Source organism: Drosophila montana, unplaced genomic scaffold (assembly GCF_035044405.1).
Source record: "Drosophila montana isolate Dmon_TW-CO22-7 unplaced genomic scaffold, ASM3504440v1 contig_3733_1, whole genome shotgun sequence".
Classification (NCBI taxonomy): Eukaryota; Metazoa; Arthropoda; class Insecta; order Diptera; family Drosophilidae; genus Drosophila; species Drosophila montana.
In genome coordinates, this window is record NW_026998620.1 from 8,168,959 (window position 1) to 8,183,963 (window position 15,005).

The following is a 15,005-nucleotide window of genomic DNA, read 5'->3' on the forward strand; positions in this document are numbered from 1 at the left end:
TAATGTTGTTGTACGTACACATGTGTGCGGACGGCGAAAAAAAATTCAAAATTTACGAGTTGTTTCAACTTTTAGACTTAGTTTGTGCGAAGGCAACTTGCATTGGTGCGATAAATGCAATCAAGTTCGTATTAGGCAAGCAAAACCCCACTGCGTACAACATAAAATAAAAATATTCTTATTGTGGCGACAAAACGATCGCAAAAGAAGACGCGCAAGCAAATAAACAAATTTGCGGCCGTCATCTCGTCGTGTGTGTAAGTGTATGTATGTGTCCGTTGCGGGTGATTCAATTGTTTAAGCAAACAGCAACAGCCACTGGGCAATTTATATTATTTTAACCATTTAATTACATTAACTACAACAGCAGCAACTACAATATCCACCACAACAACTAAAACAACACAGTGAGCAAGCGACCAGAAATTGTTTCCAAAAAATAAGCCGCCAAATGACGCGACGACATAAAATAACCATTCGGCAGCCGTAAAATACGTTAATAAATATTTGAAAAAAATAAAATCAGTTAAATTTGCCTTTTATGTCAATTTCGGTCACAGTTTTGTTTGATATTCGATACAAAATTTCGTGCATTTGTTCTCGTTTCGTCTTTTTCGTTTTGTTTTATTTTTTAAGCTTTTTGGTATCCTTTTATCAATCTTTCACGCGTGTTGTGCGTTGTCCTCGTCTGGTCACACTCGTCTCTCCGCACATCGCTGTTAACGAAAAGAAAAGTGAACACGCGCGTAATTCTTACACCCCCACCCTATCGCAACGCCGCCTTCCTGTGTTTGTGACATTTTTGGCATAATTATTGCATTCCACGTGTGTTTCGTGTTTTTGTTCGTCCGGTCTCGTCCCGTATTTTGTAAGTGTTTGCCGCCGAGTATAATATGTTTGTTAATGTTTTCATTTGTGCAATTTGCTTGCAATTCCCTTCCCTCTCGATCTTCTAGTGATCCGTTGTAAAATTTTCTTCGTTTCGTCTCTATGAACGTGTTATAAAATAATTGTGCAAAAACAGCAAAAACCACAAAAAAAATCAAACAAGGCTCAAATTTTACATCAATACCAACAACAACAATATTTACCCCGCTGTTTTGTAAGTTTCTTGCATGCATTTTTTAAGCTTTGTTTTTACTTTTATTTATCCTGATTTTATTAACAACATTTTTCTTATCACTGCTGTCTTACTTAATTTCTTATTACCTTTTTTCCGTCTTGTACATATAAATGTCTACCTAAACATAACTTCATCTGTGTACATACACATACACGCACACACACATACGTAATACTTGATTATTTACCTGTTGCCTCTTGTCTGTGTCCATGTCCGTCAGTCTATCTCGCTTGCACATGCTCGCATATTTGTACATTCATTGTCAACGGTTATTTCATGATTGCGCTTTGTTGTCTTCATTTTACCGCTTGCCCTGTTAGTTTGTTTTGTTGTTGCAGCTCGCAGTTGCCTTTGCGTACATGCATACATGCATGTACATTCCACCACCATTTCATTTTGGCTTACCTCACTTCACCTCGGCTCAGCTCAGCTCAGCTCATCTATAATCGTATTTTGACTGCGTTGTGCCCTTATTGGCAACGCTGCCTTAGGCTGCCGCTCTGTATATGATTTTTGGCGCTCTGGCAGCGCTCGCGCTGTCGTTTTCATTTGCTCAATTTCATGGCCAGCGCTTCCTTTTTGCATAATTCCGCTGACTCATTGCTACGCTGAGCAACATGTTTATAATTTAACTTTTTTCTATCTTTTTTTTTGTGGGCAGTAATTCGTTTTTGTTGCTCTGTCTCATTGTGGTTTTGACCACACTCACACGCACACACGTTAATTTTAGAGTCTGAGTTTGACTGGCCGCTGGCTGCGTTGTGTTTGGGGTTTTCACTGTTTTGACAGTCAGTTTAACATTCTCGCCTATGAATGCCCAGTTATTGGGGAAGGGTAATTTTTAGGTTCAGTAACGTGGGGCATGGTGTTTTAGAGAGTCAAATCTGATATCGAAAAACTTTAAAACTAATTAGAAATATAATATAGAATATATTATATATAGATAATATAAAAAAGTATCCATTGAAAAAACTTGAAGTGTTGCATTTAAATAAATAAGTATTTTGCGTACTTAATTATGTGCATTGATATTTTTTACAGCTGTTTTTCTTGATTTTTTTTTTATTGTTTAATGGCTACACTACCAACTACGAGTGCCGTTATTTTAACCGCCCATTTAACCCACCTATGGAGCGGCCCACAAAGCAGCTGCGTTGCCCAGCTAAAACAGCAACAACAACAACAACTACAACAACAAACTAACTACTCAGCGTCGCGTAATTTGCAAACAAAAAGTCATTAAAATATCAAATTAGCGTCTGGCGTTGAGATTTAGTCAAGTTTCCCAATGATGATGTTGACGCCAGTTGTGCCTCGATGACTGTGAACTGAACGACTGACTGCAAAATAACTGAGAATGTCTGGAAAAGAGTTCTCGTGTGTGTGTGTGTGTGTGTGTGCGCGTGCTTGTGAGTGTATAAAAATCGAAAGTAGATGCCATGTGGCACCCGCATAAGCTCAACAATTTACTGATTACAAGCTATGTGGCCTGCCCCTGCTAATAACATTTGTATAAAACTCAACAACTTATAGAGTTGCGTGACGTACACGAGGTGTTCCCGCCTAAAATTAAAAAAAATCCTTAAATTATGATTAAGATATCTAGTGAACGCCATGATAAATACGAAAAACTCGCTAAAGTTTACGTGTCGAACAAATACACATGTCAGTGCTCATCTCTAGTCTATACTATATATCAGTTGGAAATACTACTACTAATGAACGGTTGTTTACCCTTGCCAGCGGTATTATATGTAACTGTGCCACAGAATGTGTAACACTTTGATTCTTGATCAGTATTAACGACCAGTTTTGTCGCATTTGTCTTGATAAAATCTTGTAACTTTTCTTTGCTGCATGCCAGCCGGATACCGGATCGGTTAGATATTGTATTGTATTTAAAATAAATTATTGCATTTTGAGATATTTTGTCCTAACTCGGGAATGTATAAGAAAACTCGTATTAAATTCGTACAACTATACCATATAGTTTCTTACGAAGATTTGGCCGCATATACAGAATTGTATACGATTGAGCGACTGAGTATTATATTTGGAAGGGTATTTAACCTTCGGAAGGCTTCTTTTTATTTATTTTTTTATCATTTCATAACGCTTATCGGCAACAAAAAGTTGCCGATAACACAATTTACATGCATGAACATTCACTCTATTTTCATTGTCTAGGTGTGTGGAGTGAAGAGGCGTCGGGGGTTGCGGTGTTTTTGCAGTTAATTGAAATACGCGATAAAATAAAATTCAGAGGGAGAAAGACAGAGAGAGAGAGAGAGAGACTAGAAGAGAGAAAAACACGTTTTACCTGAACTCACACCGAGATGAGTCACATTTTGAGTTGAAGGAACTCATTCAACACGGGCTGCAATTAGTATTTAAAGCAGCTAGTGAACAGCATTAACAAACAAACATAAAACAATAATAACAACAAAAACAACTAAGAGTGCAATCCAAACGTTTAAAGTAAATTTATGTTTTCTACGAAAATTGCTAACTCCGTTTAACTTGCAACTGACTTATCGACTCGACGATCTTGTTCAAAATGTGGCCACACATCTCTTTGCTCCATATTTGGTCACACTCACAAGCGCAGATACAATAAGAGTGCTCTAACCAAAAGTGCCCGACTCGGAGATACCCTTCGAGCTGCCTTAACTTCTGCATGTACAGACAAATGTGTGTGTGTGTATACCAAAGCCAAAGTTATGTCTTGTTGATATTGGAAAGGGGAAGGGGAAAGGTATTTACATACCACTTCTTGTGTTTTTAACGGTTACACCAAATCCGAAAGTCGATATTAAAGAGGGGATTTATCGATCAATTTAAATAAGCTAGTTTTGTTTATACTTATATATATACTTAAGCTTTAATAGTCTATGAGATCCTCAGTCAATGAAATATGCATGCATGCATATTTTATGAGCTCAGCGATGCCGTTTGTTACATACATTTGCATAAGACCCTTTTTTGAATGCATTATCAATGGGTACAGGGTATTCAAATTGTATCTGTATCTGCGCAAAAGTTCTGTGTGAAATACGCTTGCGCGGCGACAATCGCTCGACTTACCCTTCACAAGTTATATACGAACGAACGCGTTTAATAAATTATCAAGTTGAATGCCCAGTTTCGAAATTTGACCTTGGACACAAATTTCGGGTCTCGGGGCTCTACTCTCTGTGCATGTATATCACGTGTGTGTGTGTGTGTGTGTGTGTGTGCGTTCGTGTGTATCTTTTGATTGTGTGTTTTCGACAATTTCTTAGCTTGTAGTTTCTTTGAGCTTTGATGCGTTACGACTGTCGCCCGGCCACAGTCTGCTGCTCATGACTGGGAAGTGAAACTCTACAGCAAGTGCGTAAGTCTTGGGCTTCGGTTAATTAGCGCTACCATACAAATTAACTAACGCATATGCGTAACTTACAAATACATATGCAGATACACAGACAGATACCTAAATTCAAGCAACAAACGGCGCTGTGATTTTCGTTTTTATATGATTAATGGCTGCTCGTTGTTTTTTTATTTAATTTTTTCTACTCTCAATTTTGTTGTTAGGCGCTTTGAACTTGGCTCTAATGTCTGAAATAAATTGCTCTTGCTCTTGGTAGGCAAGCAATTGCAAACCGGTTTGACCATCAAAATGGATGAACGTTGAGGAAAGGGTAAGAGCGAGGGAAGCTTGATTATACAATGCCTAGAAATGTGCGTACAGAATATTTTGACTACAAGAACATAAACTTGTGCTGTTACCAAGTTGTTAAACTTAAAAACCGTTCTCTCTATGTCGGAACCAATTCTCTGTAATCAATTTATTTGTATTTAATAGGAACTGAAAAAAAAGTTGCTGTGAACCAATTGAAAATGCGTTAGGAGGGTATAATGGTTTTGTGCAAATGTGTGCAACAGGCAGAAGGAAGCGTCTCCGAACCCATATAGTATGTATGTATATTTCTTGTCAGTATCAAAAGCCGTGTTGATCTAACCGTGCCCGTCTGTCTGTCCGTCCGTAACTCCCTCAACCCGTCCGTCTGTCCGTATATACATATAATCGCGTCCATCTCAAAGCCTTTAAGAGCTGGAGACAAATTTTAAACGTAGGTCCTCCTACTGCCCGCGCAGTACGAGTTTGTTGCCGATAATTAATAACATGCCCCGTTTCCAAGCAGTCGATAGAAATCGATATCGCAATCCTGTTTTTTGATCAAATTTCTTAGGTTTTAAGAGCTAAAGTCACCAAATTTTACATATGGTTTTTAAAATAGTATATATAGATAGATCAAGTATTTTTCATTTTGAAGCAACGACTATTATTATTGGGGAAATATGTATATGATTTTATATAAATTAAAAAAGCAAATTGTTGGTAGCCTTAAAGTAAACGTTTGTTAGCTACGTGCTGTTAGTTTCATATAGTTTTGACAATTTACTTTCAAAAAATTCTTTAGCCCAGTTTAAGCTATACGATGTCGAGGGCGGATCACTCCCTGAGCAAATGACTAAAGCTATATTGCGCTCTTGCTTAGGCCTAGACCTAACTTACACCAAACTTTAAATTTAACATAATTATATCATATATGAATGCACATCCATATTTTGCACTCAAAGTGTGTTCACAATTTCACGCCATGATCGATCAGCACACTACATAATCATTTTTCAATGATTTAAAATTTAAGCAGCTCAAAAAAAATAATTCATTGATTTTCATTTCTATATCTATTTTTGTTGGCTTCACGCAACGCACGCAAAACATAAAAGCTAATCAGCTCACGCTGTTGGATTTTCAAAAAGAGCAAATAATAATAAACACACATGCACAGCATCTGTCTGCACAAATATTTATTGATATTTGACATGATCGATCACCCAAAAGGGGTTTGGGAGGGGGGGGGAGGGGGTTTGGCTAAAGCAAGGGTGGGGAAAGTGTTAAATACTTGACGAGCTTGATGAGCCAATTTGTTGAGGTGTTGAAATATGCAAATGTACGTGTCCTCCTGCTGCTGTTGCCACTGCGATGGCTGATGATGTGGCCTGTCATATTATGAACATTTTTGGGTGGCTAGAGAAATGCGGCGTTACGCTCTGGCTGATTTGCGCGCTAAACACACTGTCAGCTAGTTGAAGGCGTGCCCCCCTGTCCTCTTCCCCTGTTCCGCTGGTCAGCGCTTGGGGTCTCCCATTTTCACCTATCGAAATTGCCGTGCGTTGCTTTTATCACAGCGCACGTAAATGTCAAACATAAGCCCCTCGGTTTTAAAATATCACATGGAATTTGTGTTTGTTTGTGTGTGCGTGTGTTTGATTGATAAGAAAGCAAAACGACAGCTGTTTGGAAAAAAGCCGGGCGAATGTTTTAGATACTCTTGTTGATATATTTCAGGCCGGGTATATTTATGCGCACTTCCTCTCGTTTTGTCCTTTTTTTCGTTTTTGAAGGGAGAAGTAATATATACTTGGAAATCGTTTTTATTGACTGAAAGATTTTAATTTGAATTTTTAACAATTCTTTGAGAAATGCAACTATTTATGGCTGTATTAATTATTTTATTAATCAATATATTTCTGATTTTAGTGGGGAACGATAGCTCATTTCTGGAATTTATTTACTCTCTTGCGCTGTTCTTAAGGGCATACGGGTTTCGGTTTACTTATAATTGCTTTTACCTACTTGATTTTTTCTCGTTAGCTATGTGAACGTCACACAACTTGTGTGTTCGGGTCGCCGGGTTGCCGGGTCCCAAAAAGGGGTTGTGCCGACCTTAGTCGAATGTCTGAATGTGTAATTAGGGTTGCATTTGGCGGTTTTCTTTGAGCATGTTTCGGAGAAGGGGTGTCAAGAGAGCGTGTGATTTGACTCAGCTTAATTGCCTTTAACTGAATTTAGTCTTGCAGAGCATTACACACCTTATTATGTTATGTTCTCTGTGACATTATACATGGTCCTTAAACTCGTTATGTTATGTTCTCTGTGACTATTATAATTTTGAAATTTTTTTATATTGCAAATACTAAATACTAAATCAAACTTGTTGTTAAGCAAAATGTGCAGCTTTATTTAACTTGTATAATAATAAAATAATAAGCATTTTATTTAGTGTTGCGGCATTCAATACGTTCGCAAACTTAATTACAATGATGCAAAGCTATTTGGTCAAATGGATGGATAAAAGTTTGTTAGCTTGGCATTTGCATTGTTTTTTAAGTAAATAATTTTAATTAATAATTGTTGGCATGTTACAGCATTTCATACTTATCAAAATAGTGAAAATGTTCATTTGTTGCAAAAATTTAAATTTTATTCTCTTTATATATATTTACCAATTTGTACTGCTCTCCTATCCCAATTTACCATCAACAGCAGCAATAACTATACAAAAAAAACTATATTTTTCGTAACTACTATTTTGTGTACTCGTGTTTATCAATTGAAATCAACTCTTTCACACACTTTTACTCTATTGTTTTTTGATGCGCTCAACTGTAAACCACACATCCACTAAATTAAATGCGATGATCAAACAAATAAACTGCATATAAATAACAGAAACAAAAAATAACATTTATTAAATAAATACTACAAACCGTCTACCCGCACACACCTCTATAAACATACACATAAAGCCACATCAAAAAGCAATAAAATGTATATATACAAAAATAAAAGAGTATTTATATGTATATAAACTTATATATTTATTCTATTTTATGCGCTTGTTGTGCTGTGAATTTTTGTTCTATTTTTTTGTTCACACTCTAGCTCTCCCTCTCTCTCTCTCTCTCTCTTTCTCTCTCTGTCTCTTCTCTGTCTTTCTCTGTCTAACTCTGCCATTTCTCCCATAATTTATATTGCCGTGCTTGTTATTTTGAAATGTTTTCAAAACATTTATACAGCAATTTTTATGTCATTTTCACAATATTATATTGTATCTATCTTTATAAATGTATATGCATATTTGTTGTCCCTTTCTCAACGTGTTAAATGTGCAACCGCCCACGCTGCAACGCAAACACACACTCACACACAAACATACACACCCATTTCTTTATGTATGTATATACTATAATTGACACTTAAATCTGTTGCTTTCACATATATTATTTTCCTTGAAACTGCATTTTTCACACAATTTCCCAAAAGCGATTTCTGCGCAAAACATTTTTAAATATTATCCTAAAAGTAATGTCGGCTGGAGCAGTTTATAACATATTTCAAGTCTTACTTTTCAAAAACTCTTTTTCTCTCTCTCTCTCTTTCTCTCTATCTCTCACTTTCTCTCTTTATATATATTTATCTTCCCCTATCTCTGTCCGAGCTTAACTATGCTTATGCTTGCATATTTTGAATATATCCAATATATCTCCCAATTTTCCCCAAATAATGTTGTACATAAAAAACGAAATATATAAAGTAAAAAACTTGCTGTCTCATATCGAAATTGTTTTGTTCTCTTTCGATTCTTACAGGCGCCCGCCCCCTCTCTCATCACGTTCGTGTGTCGTGTGCAGTGTTTAGCTCCCCACAAAAGCCAACAGCGCATAAAATACATACGAATGAAAATAAATATAATAATAAAAAATTAAAAATAAAAGAAGAAAACCCAAGGGCGAAAAACCATTTGCAATTAATTAGAAAAAAAAAATAAAAATAAATGTAATTAAACGTCTTGACCAATTCAATTTGGTTTATTTCAAGTGAAATCGTTTCAGTGTCAGCGCGTTCATTTATCACCGAACTGAGCTCTCTTTAAGAATATACCAATCGAGCTCTATATAGCCACATATAAATTCAAATTTTTGCATATCTATAGAATACATTCGACTTGTTGAGTGTGTGTTCCTATTTCTTTTTTATGTGCGTTGCGTTTGTTGTTGCCTAATTTTGTGAGAGTGTTTGTGTGTGTGTGTGCTCTTTTGCATATGGCGCAATTACTTCTTATTACTTATACATACTATAAGTAGTTTTTTATTATCGCGATATATCAACAAATACAAAAAAAAACAAAAACATTCAACGAAAAACGCTGCTACACGAACGCGCCAGCCAAGAAAGCCGGCTCACATGTGTGGGTTTCTCTAAAGTGGGTGAGTAACCAGCAACCCAAAACTTCATTTCTTATTATTATTTTAAGCAACAGATGATATACCATATTTCATATTTCCCATATAAACAACAATTGAAACCATCTCTATTTCACACACGCACAAACACACACCGTACATACACACACACACACCGCACACAGCTCAGAAATAAATGCGCCGTAAATTCATTCATGCATTTGACTTTGACAATAAGTCAAATACGTGCCCCTGCCTCTACCACATCCCATCTGCAGGCGTTTGTCTACCCTTGCTACGGGTATTATAACTTAGTCGAGAGACGTCTCCGCTTATATTAAGTATATATATATATTAACATCAATATGGGCAAATCTGCCTGTTTCTATGCAAATGAATCTGTCAGTTTTGTGAAATCTTTTAGATCCATTTTGTCAAAGATATTACCGAACAAAAAGATTTGTGTCAAACCAAATCTGATCAAATAAGAGTTCTAGCTTAATGTACATGAACAAAACTTTGACTAAAATCAGACTTCTTTATCATTATCGGAGCAATCAGCCGAAAGTGTAGGTATATCTGAACACAGCAGGCAACTTAGCAGGATATGGTTTAAATTCCTAGGCTAGGAAAGGTCTATTCTTTAAAGTTCGCTTGGTTGCTTAACTTAATATGTATATTATTTTAAAATAAATGTAAAAACCACTTCGCTCAGATTTAAATCGTTCAATTGTAAGGGCATTAAAACGGTCGCACTCCCGTTCATATATATTTTTCAATATCTTACGACTGGTTGCTGCTGCTGTCTTTGGCATATTGTCTTGGCCATGCAAAGTGTTTTGACGTTGCCCTTGCCATTGTTTTTTCTCCTTTTTGCGTTTCCCTGATTCCTGCTTTTGTTGTTTGCATATCCACGGCCATTATTTAGCCGGCAGCAGCAATCGCCTTTGCATGCTAAATAGATTTCGGTAACCACGTTCCACTGTGTGTGGTTCGGTCTGGCTCTGTGTCTGTCATCGTCGTCGTCTTGCTGAATGCCAAGAAGTTGTAGAAGTAGTCACTTAGCGCGCCGCAGACACGCACCATCATAATCATTATAATGGCCAACGGAAGGGGAAAAGTTTGGCTTTGTCGCGTTTGACAGTCATTTCAGGCAACAGCTGTTGCCAATTGCAGTGCATTTGCAGTTGCAGTTGCAGTTGATAGCGCTTGCGACTTGAGAAATGCATTTGTAATTGACTTTTGTTCGCTTGTTGAGCAGAATAATATAGGTATAGTTATCATAGTGAAATGCAGGATTGGTGAAGAAAACAAGTAAAATGGTTTTTTGAAAAACTCTGCATGGTATTTACATAGGACCATTGAATTAATAAATAATTGCACAGTACATTCGATCATTGCGCTCTGATTGCATAACAAAGTTTAAAGTGCGTAGCATGTAGTTTTCAGCAACATTCTTTAATTTTGTTCTCCCTTTTATGTCATATTTACGGAAACTATATAGAATTAATTTAATATGTGTTTATTTGCTTTGACTCGATAAAACTTTCTGAATGTAAAATTCAGTTGTAAAAGTTCTCATTTACGTTTCTGTGAAAATGGAAATTCATTTTATTCTGTTTAATTTATTTATTTCCTTTTATATGCTCATATTACGACAAGCATTCGTCTCGTTTAGGATTTCATAATAAGACTAAACAATGTGCATAATTATTTATTTATTTAATTTTTGCTATTTACCATCGTGTTTGATGTTTGTTTTTGTTGATTTCTTGCGAAAACTGACGTGAGTTTTTTTTTTTTTTTTACCAAGCACTGGAAAAATAGAACTGAAGCGTAGCTACAATAACACCACAGCAAATGCAAAGCTTAGATAAATAAGCTTGTAGCTCTACAGTTCATCAAATGACAGGTCAGCTGTTTTGGGGAATGGAGCAAAGCACTGGTCCCACGCGACTCGCATTTCAGTCATTTGACATGCATGCGCACATATATGTATATATATAATATACATATATACTATATATGAGCACTTGAAACTCCCTGTCGCTCTGGAGTGCCGACCCGTTGCATAGTTGCCGAGAACATGAGTATGAGTATATGTCACAATGTTCGTGTTGCGTGCTGCGCTTGCGGCTGGCTCAATGGCCAACAGTAGACTCGTTTAGAGACGCCGCCAGCGCAGCAGTTTTAAGTGCATTCGCACATTAAAACATTTGAAATGTAACCAAAATGTAATAATTCCGAAATATATAGTATATATATATACGTACATACATGCGTACATATGTAAGTATTTAGTACAATGTGAGAGTGTCGCATTGGTTGCCTTTTTGCTAGACCATTTGCTTTCGTATTTATTTCAATTGCTTTTAATCGCGTGGGCGCCGGGCATCATCTGTTGTATTATGCCCTTGCTAAAGGTATATCAATTTTGTCACAAAATGTGTGACGCTTGAAAGGATACGTTTCTGATCTTATATAGTACTGTAAATATATATTTTTAATCAACATGATTGATGCGGCCTATGTCTGTTGCGATGTACGTAAATTGATAATGGCCGGATCGGATTAGTATCGATCACATTAGCATCGTTCAAATATCGTGTAGTTTTCAGAGTATCTTAACCAAAGTCAACTATTACGAGCTTCTTAATATGTAAAAATAAATCTGATCTACATCCGACCACTATTTTGAAAAGCTCCTATCGCAGCTAATAGTCGTAAATCTTCTTAGATCAATTCGTTTGCAGATTTATATATTATGTCACATGTTTATCAATGGCCTGCAAGTGTGTTTAATCTTCGCCAACACGAGACTAACTATTCTACCATGTGTTTCCATTTAGTCCAGGTCGCACGCGCTCAAATCTGAATGTGTTGCAATTTTATAAATACTAAATGAGCACTTGTCATAAGTATTCACAAGAATTTGCTTCAGTCTCTTGTGTTTTTTTGTTGTTTTTTCGCCAACTTACAGCTGAATACATTGGCCCACGGAAATTTGTTAGCAACACAATAAAATTAGAACTTCAATTTAACAAATTAGCAGAAGCAGTAAGTGCGAAACAAAAATTGGCCAGTACCAACACCTGTTGCCAGCTCAAGTTGGCCTGTAAAAATATCATTAAATTTCACTTAAGCAGTGCAAGAGCCCAAAGTCAAAATCCAGACAACGCACGCGAATGGGGGAAGGGAAGGGTAGCTCTGAGTTTTCCAGCCAAACGGCAAGTGCCAAAATAACAAAAACAAAGTACAAAAAACATGGTTTAGTTTTCTTGTTGTTTTTACGTATTTTCATGATGCGTGCGGCATGCGGCGACGGCATACCCGTCTCCGTTCCCGTTCCCGTCCCCGTTGCTCACCCAGTGTCCATATCTCCCAGCTGCATCTTTTCGCCATCTGTCGGTGCCCCCAACAACAGTACCCCGACCTACCCCTCTGTGGCTAGTTGTCTTCCGTTTGCCGTCTGCTCTCTCTCTGTGTGTGTGTGTGTGTGTTAGTGCGTGCAAGTTGTTGCACTTTGCGCTTGCGACCCACATTTGTCTTTGGCGGCCGTCGCCGCATGGATTTTCCGAGGATTTTCACCACTTGCGCTTGTTTTCTTTTTTTTGTTTGTTTTTTGTTTTTGGTTGTATGTTGAGCATTTCCGAGTGCATTCTTCGGCCTGATGCCCGGCACTGGAATTTGTTTCTTTTGTGCAGTGCATTCAATCTTTATGCGGTCGACGTTGTTGCTGTTGGTGTTGGTGATGCTGTTGCTGTTGCACAGAGATTTTCCTGTGCATCCTCCACTCAGTGGCACTTTTAAATTAAGTTAAAGTTGCTTTTTGCATAATGCAGTGCTTTTTGGTCAAGTACTGGCTGGTATTACCTCTTCATGTGTCTTCTTTTGGCATGTGCCAAGTGCGGAGCATCCAAGAAATTTCACTGTTCACTCTAGCATGTCAAATATGCATTATGTTTACTTTTATGCAGTCTACTTATCATGTGGGCTAGGCAACGAAAAGTATACCAATGTTGTGTGTGGCTGTATATATATGTATGTTTGTTAACCTGTTGACATTGGAGAAACTCCACACTAAAAGGGCATTTATTTATATTTGCAGTCTCCATGAAAACTTGATTGTCTAGAATAATTAGTCTTCCATGTCAAGCCATTAATTAAATTGCATTTTATTTAGTTAGATAGAAAACTCGGTAAATAGGGCAAGGTGCATTTGCGAAAAATAAGGCGATTCCCTGTACCAAGTCTTATTAACTTACATTCTTAATTCTTATTAACTTACATTCAAACTCACTTCTATTCACTCCCTTTTTACACATCACCTTTCTATGTGATTTTCATGAACTGAAATATGCTTACAGATGGACACTCATTTCCATCAATAAGAGGTGGCGTGTGAGTAGCAGTAAGTAGAGCGAAAGTGATAAGTGAGGTAGTGCAAGATATGCAAGGACTCTGCTCTTTATATTGCAGAACATATTTCAGAAAATAAATATCAAATAAATAATAAAATTTTAGCTGATGTATATTTGCATTTAGCAAGCGGCCATAAAGAGTCTTTTGACAAATATTGATTTGCTAATAAAAATTAATTAAAGTGCTAGTTTTTTGTGATTAAATATTTTTTTCATTAAATATTGCATTCGTGTTTGAATGAAATGCAATTTGATTTAGTGCGAAATCAATTTTATGCTATTTGTCAGCTTATTTGTTGGTTTTCCCTCTGGGCACTTTGCCATTTATTTATTTTAATTCGCAATTGAATTTCAATTTAAAATATGTATTAAATAAAGAAATAGTACACAAGTCTTTGACAGCTACAAAACGAAATGTACTCCCAACTTTTAGTTGTCGTATCGTTTCTTGGTCTGCTTAAAAGATTTCAATTTAAGTTTTCAGTTTTGTGTTCATGACTTATAGTCGCCTGTTGTTTAGATGGAAAGAACTATTTCGTAGCAGCAGCAGCACGCGTATCTGACGGATTGCCAAACATGAAGCGCATCTACAGCCAACACATGTTTTGCAAAATAATTGAGATTTCTGGCATTTTTTTTTTGTGTTCTTATGTTACTTTTTTTTCTGCAAAATATTTCTAATTTGGTTTTCATTTGCACAAGTGACACCGAGACCGCTGCTTTTGGGCACGCTGCCAGCAGAAGCCATCAAATCGCATCAAATGCTCGTCGGTACTGGCCCTTTTGCTATAATGCAGATATGTACAGATATATATATTTATACACATATTATATATGGCTAAGTATCTGCTTGTCTAGCTAACCGTCTCAGCTTATGGGCTGTGTGTCATTTGCATTGTTTAACAGCGTCTATTTTGGGTGGGCCTTTTGCACTGATCTGCCGATATTATCGGACTATGACAGCCAAGTGTCAACGCTCTGTTAGGGCCTCTGGTAATTGTTATGCAAAATCAAATATGCAAAACTTGTGCCGATAGACGCAAAGATTTAGCTAAGCGTGAACAAGATAAATACTTTCTAACATCTAAGGCACACGAGCTGTTAAGTGCACAGTTCATTGTTTATGTTGTTGTTGTTGTTGAAGTGCCCCGCTCTTAAGCAGACAATGAACTAATACTGCTGTTGCCGGTCTAACTACACACACACACACACACACACACACAGATGCAGACACACACAACGATAAAGATCTGATGACATCAGTTGATGTTAACTTTGGACATACTACATAAGTTGAAGTCAGCGCTCACTTGAGGGCGCTCTTCATAATATATCGTTGTCCACGGTGCTATGCACAGTGTAACGAGCGTATGGGTAGTTAGAGC

At 36.9% G+C, this 15,005-nt stretch overlaps 1 protein-coding gene across 9 annotated transcripts in view; it reads left to right on the plus strand.

Annotated features, from left to right (window-relative positions):
- Positions 1-10: 10 nt before the first annotated feature.
- The window catches only part of heph (polypyrimidine tract-binding protein 1 heph), a 165,232-nt gene continuing 150,237 nt past the window's right edge, over positions 11-15,005 (plus strand). For 3 of the 9 annotated variants that reach the window (XM_064694759.1, XM_064694764.1, XM_064694766.1), the window contains exons 1-2: positions 578-868; positions 957-1,102. The gene's annotated coding sequence lies outside the window, so the exon portion shown is untranslated. Of the gene's footprint in view, positions 258-577; positions 869-956; positions 1,103-8,822; positions 9,224-15,005 lie in introns of those variants that run through there. The other 6 variants (XM_064694765.1, XM_064694769.1, XM_064694760.1 and 3 more) reach the window with 5 other exon arrangements.